The sequence below is a fragment of the Oncorhynchus keta genome, chromosome 28, assembly GCF_023373465.1.
Source record: "Oncorhynchus keta strain PuntledgeMale-10-30-2019 chromosome 28, Oket_V2, whole genome shotgun sequence".
NCBI lineage: Eukaryota > Metazoa > Chordata > Actinopteri > Salmoniformes > Salmonidae > Oncorhynchus > Oncorhynchus keta.
In genome coordinates this window covers 47,701,524-47,713,656 of record NC_068448.1, presented here as the reverse complement: position 1 = coordinate 47,713,656, position 12,133 = coordinate 47,701,524, and the positions used below count along the sequence as shown (strand labels likewise).

The 12,133-nt window shown below is 42.4% G+C and overlaps 2 non-coding genes across 2 annotated transcripts; both read left to right on the top strand.

The window, feature by feature from the left end:
• The first annotated feature begins 8,336 nt into the window (after positions 1-8,336).
• trnaw-cca (transfer RNA tryptophan (anticodon CCA)) lies at positions 8,337-8,409 on the top strand. Its single transcript has one exon. It is a non-coding gene; the product is annotated as a tRNA-Trp (tRNA).
• A 1,403-nt stretch (positions 8,410-9,812) lies between these two features.
• Positions 9,813-9,885, top strand: trnar-ccg (transfer RNA arginine (anticodon CCG)). Its single transcript has one exon. It is a non-coding gene; the product is annotated as a tRNA-Arg (tRNA).
• The last annotated feature ends 2,248 nt before the right edge of the window (positions 9,886-12,133 follow it).

The window sequence follows — 12,133 nt, the reverse complement described above, 5'->3', positions numbered from 1 at the left end:
AAAAGGAGCAGATTTCTGGGCGTGGTAGAATATATTTAAGGCATAATGCGTAGGTATGGTGGTGTGCGGGTACAGTGGAAGTAAGCCCAGGCACTGGGTGATGATAAGAGAGGTTGTATCTCTGGACATGCTGGTTGTAATGGGTGAGGTCACTGCATGTGTGGGAGGTGGGACAAAGGAGGTATCAGAGGTATGAAGAGTGGAACTAGGGGGTCCATTGTAAACTAAAACAATGATAACTAACCTGAACAACAGTCAGTATACAAGGCATATTGACATTTGAGAGAGACATACAGCGAGACATAAAGTAATCGCAGGTGTTAATTGGTAGAGCTAGCTAAAACAACAGGTGAGACAACAACAGCTAATCAGCTAACACAACAACAGCAGGTAAAATGGCGATGACTAGGCAGAGAGGGTCGGACTAACTACACACAGAGCCTGAGTTCGCGGCTGGGGCCGACAGATAAAAATAAATAAACAGAATGGAGTACCGTGATTAATAGGCAGTCCAGCAGGCATCAGCTATGTGGCCAAGTGATCATAGTGTCCAGAGGGCAGCAGTAGATGGAACAGGGGAGCCGCCACTACCCTAGCACTCGGGCGACATGCTGTTTAAAGTTAGTAGCGTCTGCTCCGACAGAGGTCGGATGAAGGCACAGCGGATGGAGTATTCGTCGGCAGCCCAGTTGTGGTGGTGCGGTGGGGCGCCGTGTCGACAGAGAATCCAAGCCAGATGGCGAAAGAGGTATTGTAGAATTTAGTTTGCTAGCCGGGGGATGCGGCTGGCTCACGGCTAACTGGTGCTAGCTTCGTGGCAGTGGCGTTAGCCACTATAGCCAATTGGTAGCAGCGGTGAACCGGTGCCAAGGTCCAGAGTATACAGCAACGATCCGGTGGAGTATTGGGCTCTAGCCGTGTATGAGTGGGGTTCGGGTGAACAACTGAGTAGGCCGGGAGGTGGGCCTCAGGGATAGCTTCGATGCTGGATGCCACGGTGAGTGCAAACTAGCTGTGAGATAGCTAGCTGCAAGCTGTGAGCTAGCTAGCTGCAAGCTAGCCGTGAAGATCAGAAGTAGTGGTCCAGGGATTACGGCAGGAATCCGGCGTTGTTGTGGAGAGACAGTGCGATACTGGTAGACTGGCGAATATTATCCAGGCTAAAAACAGGGCTGGTATCTGTGCAGAAGGTAAAAGCCGCTAGCAGTGGCTAACAATGACTAATAAATAGCTTGTCACTAATTAGCTGGTTAGCTTCTGGAGGTTCTAGAATGTGTTCTAAAGTTTAATTTTTTTTAAATAATAGCAATACCGTATCACATTGGGTGAGGCAGGTTACCGGAAGGTATAATCAAATTAAAAATCGAAAGGAGATTGAAAATAAAGTTGAAATATAAATACGAAAAATACAAAAATACACGAGACACGAACTAAACACGTCTTCACTGCTACGCCATCTTGGATCTATGGGGGGTAGCAGAAAGAACAGTCTATGACTAGGGTGGCTGGAGTCTTTGACAATTTTTAGGGCCTTTCTCTGACACCGCCTGGTATAGAGGTCCTGGATGGCAGGAAGCTTGGCCCTGGTGATGTACTGGGCCGTTCACACTACCCTCTGTAGTGCCTTGCGGTCGGAGGCCGAACAGTTTCCATGTCAGGCAGTGATGCAACCCATCGGGATGCTCTCAATGGTGCAGCTGTAAAACCTTTTGAGGATCTGAGGACCCATGCCAAATCTTTTCAGTCTCTTGGGGGAATAGGTTTTGTCATGACCCTCTTCATGACTTTCTTGGTGTGCTTGGACCATATTAGTTTTGTTGGTGAACTCGAATCTCTCAACCTGCTCTACTACAGCCCCGTTGATGAGAATGGGGGAGTGCCCGGTCCTCCTTTTCCTGTAGTCCACAATCATCTCCTTTGTCTTGATCACGTTGACGAAGAGGTTGTTGTCCTGGCACCACTCGGTCAGGTCTCTGACCTACTCCCTATATGGCTGTCTCATCGTTGTCAGTGATTAGGCTTACCACTATTGTGTCATCAGCAAACTTAATGATGGTGTTGGAGTCGTACCTGGCCGTGCAGTCATGAGTGAACAGGGAGTACAGGAGGGAACTGAGCATGCACCCCTGAGGGGACACAGTGTTGAGGATCCATGTGGCGGATGTATTGTTACCTACCCTTACTACCTGGGTGCGGTCCGTCAGGAAGTCCAGGATCCAGTTGCAGAGGGAGGTGTTTAGTCCCCGGGTCCTTAGCTTAGTGCTGAGCTTTGAGGGCACGATGGTGTTGAATGCTGAGCTGTCGTCAATGAATAGCATTCTCACATAGGTGTTCATTTTGTCCAAGTGTGGGAAAGGGCAGTGTGGAGTACAATAGAGATTGCATTGTTTGTGGATCTGTTGGTGCGGTATGCAAATTGGAGTGGGTCTAGGATTTCTGGGATAATGGTGTTGACATGAGCCATGACCAGCCTTTCAAGGCATTTCATGGTTACAGATGTGAGTGCTACGTGAGTGCTACGGGTCGGTAGTCATTTAGTGTTCTTAGGCACAGGGACTGTGGTGGTCTGCTTGAAACATGTTGATATTACAGACTCAAACAGGGAGAGGTTGAAAATGTCAGTGAAGACATTTGGCAGTTGATCAGTGCATGCTCGGAGTACACACGTCCTGGTAATCCATCTGGCCCAGCGGCCTTGTGAATGTTGACCTGTTTATTATTCAACCATGCTGGTCATTTATGAACATTTGAACATCTTGGCCACGTTCTGTTATAATCTCCACAGAAGAGGACTGGCCACCCCACATATGCTCTCTCTAATTCTCTCTTTCTTTCTCTCTCTCGGAGGACCTGAGCCCTAGGACCGTGCCCCAGGACTACCTGACATGATGGCTCCTTGCTGTCCCCAGTCCACCTGACTGTGCTGCTGCTCCAGTTTCAACTGTTCTGCCTTATTATTATTCGACCATGCTGGTCATTTATGAACATTTGAACATCTTGGTCATGTTCTGTTATAATCTCTACCCGGCACAGCCAGAAGAGGACTGGCCACCCCACATAGCCCGGTTCCTCTCTAGGTTTCTTCCTAGGTTTTGGCCTTTCTAGGGAGTTTTTCCTAGCCACCGTGCTTTTACACCTGCATTGTTTGCTGTTTGGGGTTTTAGGCTGGGTTTCTGTACAGCACTTTGAGATATCAGCTGATGTACGAAGGGCTATATAAATAAATTTGATTTGATTTGATTTGATGTGATTTAAAGGTGCTCCTCACAACGGCTGCGGAGAGCGTGATCACACAGTCATCTGGAACAGCTGATGCTCTCATGCATGTTTCAGTGTTACTTGCTTCGAAGTGAGCATATAAGTAGTTTAGTTCATCTGCGAGGCTCGTGTCACTGGGCAGCTCTCGGCTGTGCTTCCCTTTGTAGTCTGTAATAGTTTGCAAGCCCTGCCACATCCGACAAGCATCGGAGCCGGGGTAGTACGATTTGATCTTAGTCCTGTATTAACACTTTGCCTGTTTGATGGTTCATCAGAGGGCATAGCGGGATTTCTTATAAGCTTCCAGGTTAGAGTCCCTCTCCTTGAAAGCGGCAGCTCTACCCTTTAGCTCAGTGCGAATGTTGACTGTAATCCATGGCTTCTGGTTTGGGTATGTAGATACGGTCACTGTGGGGACGACGTCCTCGATGCACTTATTGATAAAGCTTGTCACTGATGTGGTGTACTCCTCAATGCCATCGGAAAAATCCTGGACCATATTCCAGTCTGTGCTTGCAAAACTGTCCTGTAGTTTAGCATCTGCTTCATCTGACCAGTTTTTTATAGACCGAATCACTGGTGCTTCCTGCTTTAATTTTAGCTTGTAAGCAGGAATCAGGAGGATAGAGTTAAGGTCAGATTTGTCAAATGGAAGGCAAGGGAGAGCTTTGAACTTGTCTCTGTGTGTGGAGTAAAGGTGGTATAGAATTTTTTCCCTCTGGTTGCACATTTAACATGCTGATAGATATTAGGTAAAACTGATTTAAGTTTCCCTGCATTAAAGTCCCCAGCCACTAGGAGCATCACCCTCTGGATGAACGTTTTCCTGTTTGTTTATGGCGGAATACAGCTCATTTAGTGCGGTTTTAGTGCCAGCCTGGGTCTGTGGTTGTATGTAGACAGCTACGAAAATACAGATGAAAACTCTCTAGGTAGATAGTGTGGTCTACAGCTTATCATGGGATACTCTACCTCAGACGAGCAAAACACTGACACTTCCTTAGATATCGTGCACCAGCTATTGTTTACAAATATGCATAAGCCCCCACCCCGTGTCTTTACCAGAGGCTGCTGTTCTGTCCTGCCGATAGTGTGTATATCCCGCCAGCTGTATGTTCTTATTGTCGTCTTTCAGCCACGACTCGGTGAAACATAAAATATTACAGTTTTTAATGTCCCGTTGGTAGGATGTACGTGCTTTAAGTTGGTCACATTTATTTTCCAGTGATTGAACGTTAGCTAGCAGAACCGAAGGCAAGGGCAGATTAGCCACTCGTCGTTTGATCCTCACAAGGCAGCCTGATCTCTTTCTGCGAAATCTACATTTCCTTTTCCATCGAATCACGGGGATCTGGGCCTTGTCGGGTGCCTGTAGTATATCCCTCGCGTCCGACTCATTGAAGAAGAACTCCTCGTCCAATTTGATGTCCAGAAGCTCGTTTCGGTCATAAGAGACGGTAGCAGCAACATTATGTACAAAACAAGTTACGAACAATGCGAAAAAACTAACAAAATAGCATGGTTGGTTAAGAGCCGATAAGACTGCGGCCCTATTCTCCGGCTCCATTTTCACCTCTCTTTTGGGTGTGGTCTCAATAAGTTTGCAGAGGTCCAAACATTGTGTTCAAATATGATGAAATCATGTGGTGACAAAAGCACAGCTCGGTGAGAGAGATGAGTCACAGGCGGCAGTCCGGTTGAGGAAGAGATGTTCAGAGTAAAACTGAAAGGTCAAAAATGTGATGGTAGTTTTGGCCTCAGGCCCATGACTACAGTAGGTCCAGTGAGAGGATATCTATAAATAAAGATCAAATACAAAAGAGACACACCTGGTCTCCCCTTAAATATTATTGGTGTAGATTGTAAGAAAAAATGTCAGAATTCATAAGCACATAATTGAGTCAGTGGCATTATCTATAATTGTAAGCTCTTAATTCAAAGCTCTTGTTGGATATTGTAGTACTCCATTGGCCTGTTTAGTATGGGTGATGCACTATTCACTTTGGGGGAAGGCAGTTTGGTTCTCCTCCATAGATTAGGACAGCCATTATTGCCCTGTTGAAGGGGATCAGATGCTATGACGTAAGTAAGAGCTCACCCAACAAGAGAGGATGGCTGTGATAATGACCACATTACTACCGGAGGATGTGTAATCATGGCTCAGGTGTGGCTTAATGCTTGAAGATGCATATTGCATATTATTGATTTCTGACGAGGAGCTCTCATTTGCAACAGAACAAATATAAGCTTCCACCAGATGCTCAACCACTATCAGATTTTGGCCAAGGTTTTAGCAGTTGCGAAGTCATGTCCAAAAATGCATTTGAACTGCTGTTAATAATTCATATTTGTTTGCTCCCAAAATATGAGGCCATCATTTTACAAAAAGAATAAGACTCTATTATGTCAGATACGAAGAGCAGCTGAATAGGTTTTTATACGGTATATCCAAAAACATCAACCACACAAGTAGCTAAAAAGAACAAATGCACATATAATGAGAACACATGTTGTGCCCCATAGATTATGTTGTGCCCCTTTAGCATGAAAACATTAGATCAGACGGATATTGGGTCTGATCCCTGATCGTCCAGAACCACTGGCCTTCTCCTCTCCCAATCTGGGCTAAAGACGTCATAGGCCTTTCTCAACGTTTGGTGAAATCCTCAAACTCTTGCCTCGGCAAGTTTCACCACACACTCATTTCACACGAATGAAGTCAGAACGTCACATAGCAGTCTCATTAACCTATGCTGTGTGTCTGACAACGCTATAGGAGAGGCTACAGCTGTGGAAGGATAGTGAAAATGGAAACCTAATTCCCTCTATAGTGCACTACCGTTGACCAGAGCCCATAGGGACTCTTTACCCATTAGTGTCATGTCAACAAGTATGAGATGAACATGAACATGTTATTGGCACCCTCCATCTACATTTATGTATGTGCGGTGAGACAGAGAAGGAGAGACATACAAATCCACGTTAACACTCATCTTGTCCTTTTCGAGATCAGTGATCAGAACGTCCACTCCAAGAAACCATCTAAAGAATCTAAAGCTGTTGTTGAATTGCACTATTATGGTGTGAGGCAGGCTGTCCGAATATGTATACCGTACATTTCTTAGTTGACTGAGGAAATATTGCTTGCAGGATGATTAACAGTGTTGACCGCCATGGTGTTTTTTGTTAATGAGACTGATCATAAATCGAGGCCTACACAGAGAGTGGGCAGAGGTCCACCATTGATCTTCTCCGTTTTCCCAAGTCTAGAATGGCAGCTTTCCTCCTGTCAGTTCAATTACCAGTTATCTGCTGCTAACTGAAGTAGGTGTTGTTTGTTTAGTGGGGATGCTGGTGGGTCAGATTGAACAGGATATTAAAAGCTATGGAAACACTACAAGAGTGTATGGTCTGGTGTGATCGAAAGTCATGTTGCCAAGACCGGGATTCAATCCGATTAGCGATAGAGCTACGTAATAGCGAACTTGACATTTAAAGGTAATTGGATTTTTTTTGCTGATATTTGCACCATTTACAGTTAAATCGGTCTACAAAATACAGGAAAATCGCATTTAAAATGTTAATATCCGAAAAGGGCGGTTTGAATCGAATCTAAACCGGCCTAAATACACAAAAATAGCTGAGAGATTACAGGAGTGCACATTTGTGTGTCATATCTGTAGGTTCAATCGGGAAGATGGCAAACATACAGTTTATTGACATATTAAAACTATTACAAATATAAAGATGGAATGAACACCACAACACCATGTAGTATTATTAATATCCTTAAGAAATAAATATAGTTACCAGCATAGATAAACTGCAGCATCAGCGTGCCGGTATCGATCTTTATTCCATGAGTTTATTCTTTGTACATTTGAAAATAGTATTAATAATCGTGATCTGTTCTAGGATGATATGTCTTTTTCACTGCTTCAAGGCTTGCTGACTGCAAATTTAACGGTTTAACATATTTTTTGGGGTTGGCAAACCTGCACCCTAGAGATGGTGTTGGTATTATTATCCTTCTGAATTTGACCAAGATGGTCCAGGAACCTAATGTTTCATGGGCACAATGTAATAAATGTTGGGGTCAACTAATCCAGAACAGCTAAAAAAAAAACTTAAATGGAAGAATATTTCTTTAAATGACAAAACAGTGGGTAGTGTAATTAGCTTGCTTGACAGATTAAAATCATGTTGGAAATTAGATCAGTCTGAACAAGTACTGAGAATGTACCTGCTTTTACAAGGATCATGCATTGATGTAACCAGTGGCGTTGCTTCATTCACAAAATTAATAAGATGTAGACTTGTACACAAAATATAATAAAATGCAAAACCCCCAAAAAGACACTGATTCTTTAAATCAGGGAAGTACATGTCCTGTCCCCAACCCCCTCATTCTGAAATTACATTTTTGTCCCCCCTAGTTTTATCATTGGAATGTGATACAAAACGAGGCTACGGTATGCTTTAGGACCATGCGGACACCTCCAAGCAGTCGGATAGGCTGTTTGGAGTGTTTATCCAACTGGTGAAAAAATTCAAAATAATAATAGTTATTTCGAAAACCAAAGTTGCACCCCTGCTTTATACTGTATATAATGTATTTTCAACTCATTTTTCATTTCAAAACTTGAGACATCTGTGGCTTTGTGTTTTGTGAAAAAACTGCACATTTTAAAGTGGCCTTTTATAGTCCCCAGCATAGATTGTACATCTCAATTGTCAGTAGGAACCACATTTGTTTAAGCAAGTCAGCCATATCAGCTACAGTATGTTTTTTTAAGGCAGTAAACCAGGCTGAATGAACTGTTTTGCTGCTCGACAAGGCTCCGCTGATAGCCAGGTGTAGCAGTGGTAAGGATGTTTTGCTGCTGAAATGAAAGCTCTGCTGTTGGGAAAGCTTTATATAGGGCCTAACTGTTTGTGGGTACCGTTTGTCACCGTTGTAGTGCAATGAATGTTTTCTTTAATGTTGTATTGTCTTGTGTAATTGCTTTGCTGGCATGCGTCAAAACCTTTCAAGTATGTTTACCCCACCGAGATGTAATTGTCTTTTGAGAATAAGAGATCCAGTGGCCTAATGGATAAGGCATCAGCCTCCAGAGCTGGGGATTGTGGGTTCAAGTCCCACCTGGGTCTGTTGAAAGCAGCTGTGCATTAAATAAATGGCCAGGTTCTTGCTAAGATCCACTTCCATGAAAGGTTTAGCTTTAATCAATATCTGTACTATATTCCCAATTCCCTGATTCAATTAGTGAATTCCAAATAAATGAAGCGTTACTCAATAGTTGGAGTGCTAGAAAAGTGACAATTGGAACCCCTCTTCCAGGTCGTGACTTCACCAAACAATCTACAGCTTTATTAATCATAAATAAAAACATCTTCATAGTATTCAAATGACTCCAATAGATCTAGTGAGTCAGGATTTGTTTTTTTGTGAAATGTATTGTGACAAACATGATTGTGAAACTACACATTATAATAAATGTTGATTTGAATGTTGATTCGTATTTGTAGGACAATAACAGTAGAATAGGTTTGTCTACTTGGAGCCTGCTGCTCGTGGCTGTTATCTTTTAGATTAGCTGTTAGTATATTGTTGTTGTTCTTGAGGCTGGCCAGAGAGGCAGCGTAGTCCACTACTTTTTCCACACTCCACTTGGAACAGAAGAACATGGGCAGGCTGGAGTCTTTGCCCTCATTGGGAAGGAAGACGTTGAAATAGTTCCACTCTGTCTGGAAAACAAAATGAATAAGATGTAGACTTGTATATAAAATATAATAAAATGCAAAACCCCCAAAAAGACACGGATTCTTTAAATCAGGGGAGTACATGTCCTGTCCCCAACCGCCTCATTCTGAAATTACATTTTTGTCCCCCGAGTTTTATCATTTGAATGTGATACAAAACGAGGCTACGGTATGCTTTAGGACCATGCGGACACCTCCAAGCAGTCGGAAAAAGGCTGTTTGGAGTGTTTATCCAACTGGTGAAAAAGTTAAAAATAATAATATTTATGTCCCCCCCATATTGAAGACCAAAGTTGCACCCCTGCTTTAGACTGTATATAATGTATTTTCAACTCATTTTTCATTTCAAAACTTGAGACATCTGTGGCTTTGTGTTTTGTGAAAAAACTGCACATTTTAAAGTGGCCTTTTATTGTCCCCAGCATAGATTGTACATCTCAATTGTCAGTAGGAACCACATTTGTTTAAGCAAGTCAGCCATATCAGCTACAGTATGTTTTTTTTTTAAGGCAGTAAACGAGGCTGAATGAACTGTTTTGCTGCTCGACAAGGCTCCGCTGATAGCCAGGTATAGCAGTGGTAAGGATGTTTTGCTGCTGAAAAGAAAGCTCTGCTGTTGGGAAAGCTTTACATAGGGCCTAACTGTTTGTGGGTACCGTTTGTCACCGTTGTAGTGCAATGAATGTTTTCTTTAATGTTGTATTGTCTTGTGTAATGGCTTTGCTGTCATACGTCAAAACTTTTCAAGAATGTTTACCCCACCGAGATGTAATTGTCTGTTGGGAATAAGAGATCCAGTGGCCTAATGGATAAGGCATCAGCCTCCGGAGCTGGGGATTGTGGGTTCAAGTCCCACCTGGGTCTGTTGAAAGCAGCTGTGCATTAAATAAATGGCCAGACATGACTTGGTTCTTGCAAAGATCCACTTGCATGAAAGGTTTAGCTTTAATCAATATCTGTACTATATTCCCAATTCCCTGATTCAATGAGTGAATTCCAAATAAATGAAGCGTTACTCAATAGTTGGAGTGCTAGAAAAGAGACAAATGGAACCCCTCTTCCAGGTCGTGACTTCACCAAACAATCTACAGCTTTATTAATCATAAATAAAAACATCTTCATAGTATTCAAATGACTCCAATAGATCTAGTGAGTCAGGATTTGTTTTTTTGTGAAATGTATTGTGACAAACATGATTGTGAAACTAGACATTATAATAAATGTTGATTTGAATGTTGATTCGTATTTGTAGGACAATAACAGTAGAATAGGTTTGTCTACTTGGAGCCTGCTGCTCGTGGCTGTTATCTTTTAGATTAGCTGTTAGTATATTGTTGTTGTTCTTGAGGCTGGCCAGAGAGGCAGCGTAGTCCACTACTTTTTCCACACTCCACTTGGAACAGAAGAACATGGGCAGGCTGGAGTCTTTGCCCTCATTGGGAAGGAAGACGTTGAAATAGTTCCACTCTGTCTGGAAAACAAAATGAATAAGATGTAGACTTGTATATAAAATATAATAAAATGCAAAACCCCCAAAAAGACACGATTCTTTAAATCAGGGGAGTACATGTCCTGTCCCCAACCGCCTCATTCTGAAATTACATTTTTGTCCCCCGAGTTTTATCATTTGAATGTGATACAAAACGAGGCTACGGTATGCTTTAGGACCATGCGGACACCTCCAAGCAGTCGGAAAAGGCTGTTTGGAGTGTTTATCCAACTGGTGAAAAAGTTAAAAATAATAATATTTATGTCCCCCATATTGAAAACCAAAGTTGCACCCCTGCTTTAGACTGTATATAATGTATTTTCAACTCATTTTCATTTCAAAACTTGAGACATCTGTGGCTTTGTGTTTTGTTAAAAAACTGCACATTTTAAAGTGGCCTTTTATTGTCCCCAGCATAGATTGTACATCTCAATTGTCAGTAGGAACCACATTTGTTTAAGCAAGTCAGCCATATCAGCTACAGTATGTTTTTTTTAAGGCAGTAAACGAGGCTGAATGAACTGTTTTGCTGCTCGACAAGGCTCCGCTGATAGCCAGGTGTAGCAGTGGTAAGGATGTTTTGCTGCTGAAAAGAAAGCTCTGCTGTTGGGAAAGCTTTATATAGGGCCTAACTGTTTGTGGGTACCGTTTGTCACCGTTGTAGTGCAATGAATGTTTTCTTTAATGTTGTATTGTCTTGTGTAATGGCTTTGCTGGCATGCGTAAAACTTTTCAAGTATGTTTACCAAACCGAGATGTAATTGTCTGTTGGGAATAAGAGATCCAGTGGCCTAATGGATAAGGCATCAGCCTCCGGAACTGGGGATTGTGGTTTCAAGTCCCACCTGGGTCTGTTGAAAGCAGCTGTGCATTAAATAAATGGCCAGACATGACTTGGTTCTTGCTAAGATCCACTTGCATGAAAGGTTTAGCTTTAATCAATATCTGTACTATATTCCCAATTCCCTGATTCAATGAGTGAATTCCAAATAAATGAAGCGTTACTCAATAGTTGGAGTGCTAGAAAAGTGACAAATGGAACCCCTCTTCCAGGTCGTGACTTCACCAAACAATCTACAGCTGTATTAATCATAAATAAAAACATCTTCATAGTATTCAAATGACTCCAATAGATCTAGTGAGTCAGGATTTGTTTTTTTGTGAAATGTATTGTGACAAACATGATTGTGAAACTAGACATTATAATAAATGTTGATTTGAATGTTGATTCGTATTTGTATGACAATAACAGTAGAATAGGTTTGTCTACTTGGAGCCTGCTGCTCGTGGCTGTTATCTTTTAGATTAGCTGTTAGTATATTGTTGTTGTTCTTGAGGCTGGCCAGAGAGGCAGCGTAGTCCACTACTTTTTCCACACTCCACTTGGAACAGAAGAACATGGGCAGGCTGGAGTCTTTGCCCTCATTGGGAAGGAAGACGTTGAAATAGTTCCACTCTGTCTGGAAAACAAAATGAATAAGATGTAGACTTGTATATAAAATATAATAAAATGCAAAACCCCAAAAGACACTGATTCTTTAAATCAGGGAGTACATGTCCTGTCCCCAACCGCCTCATTCTGAAATTACATTTTTGTCCCCCGAGTTTTATCATTTGAATGTG